Here is a 1,711-nt window from a genome sequence, read left to right on the forward strand (position 1 = left end):
CATCGCGCGATGGCGCAAGGGACGAGGGTTTTGGTGTGCCAGGGTAGTCAGCTGCGGTCGTGGCAATGTTGGAGATGCCCTTTGCTCACATGCGATCCCCGCATGTCATTGAAAAAGAAGGACGACCCGGCATGGTTTAAGGTCCTGAGGATGCAGTTGGCCACGCTACACCACTCCGCAGACGCATCGCGGTACCCTATGCATCCTCGACGAGCCGGGTGTTGGGGTGTGTTTGGATTGTGGCCAAAGTGCACCTTACCAAAATTTTGGTCATGACCCAAAGATTGGTCTTTGTTTGGATGGTTGCCATTTTTTGGCATGCCAATGAACTCTAGCCAACTCTAGTTCATTTTTCTTGCCAAGTTCGGCCAAATCATGGGCAACCAATACCTCAACCAAAATTTTGGCTACCCAATGCTTTGATGGGGCAACCTTGGGCGCAAACCAAACATACTGTTGGTCGTGCCACGACACTAATGCCACCCTCGGCACACTGAAACCGACCGTGTCTAGCAACGATATGAGTGTGTCGCTCACCGCGGTCGCCGTGTCCAGAGGCGGCGCTGGAGCTGCGCCACGTTGTTGACCCCAACGACCCACATGAACGGTTGTCGCTGGCGAGGAGGTCATGGGCCAGCTCCTCCATTGGACTAGTATGCGCTACGTCATCCCGACGGGTGTGCCCCACATGTCGGTTTCCCTGTTTTCCCGGCCATATTCAAGCGTCAGTGCTCCGCGTTGAGCATTAGGCCTTTCACTATGTAGGCCAAGCGAGACAACTTATTGTTTATTTGAGCCATTCAAGTATAATCATGTGGCGTTTGCTTATTTCTCGTTCCTCTCCAACCCTCTTCTCCATCGATCATGTCGCCCTCCGGTCGAGTCCATCCTCCGGCATGCCTCATTTGAACATTCCGCTGAGTATCATTCGCATGTACCCGCTCTAGTCCTCTTTCAATCGATCTTCGGACCCCGAGATGAAATCGAGAGAGAACAAGTGGGGGCACATGATACCTAAGGCGGATTCAAAATTTTGAACCGGTGATCATAGCATCCGCAAATCATATATAAATGGTATTCAATGTTTGTTTCATTTTTGAACGTACAATATACTCCCTCCTATCCTTTCTAGTTTACATATAAGTTCTATGTGTAGTCAAAGTATCACTACTTTGATCAAAAAAGTATCAACATTCAACAACGCCCAATCAATATTGTTAGATTCGTACGTACTCCTAGATTTGTACTCGAGATGGTTTCCAATTTGTTTTCAACCACGTGAATGTGCTTGCTCTCGCGCATGCTCTTCCTACTAGGATTTCACCATGTATAGCCAGTCCAGTAGTAACTTTTTTAAGCTCCCTGTCCAATAGTACACGTGGAGTACTAACAACATCTGTACTAGAGTATGCAGTGCTCATAGTAGTACTCCTCCTTCCATTTATATAGGGCCTATGTGGAGGAGACAGATGTGAAAAAGTAAGGGGAGTGAGCTCTCTTGCAAGAGCCTTAGCTATATACGCATTGCTAACTAAATACAATAAATATGAAGAAAGAGATAGAGAGGAGATGGAAAAAAATACTAATACAATAGCCAACCTTATAAATATTTTTGCGGGAAATAGCCAAACTTATAGCCCACACTACCGTATGAGTGCATATAATAGATGATGGCTATAGATGACATGGCAGTCCCTCATAGCCATCGACT

The sequence above is a fragment of the Triticum aestivum genome, chromosome 6B, assembly GCF_018294505.1.
Source record: "Triticum aestivum cultivar Chinese Spring chromosome 6B, IWGSC CS RefSeq v2.1, whole genome shotgun sequence".
In the NCBI taxonomy this organism is placed as follows: Eukaryota; Viridiplantae; Streptophyta; class Magnoliopsida; order Poales; family Poaceae; genus Triticum; species Triticum aestivum.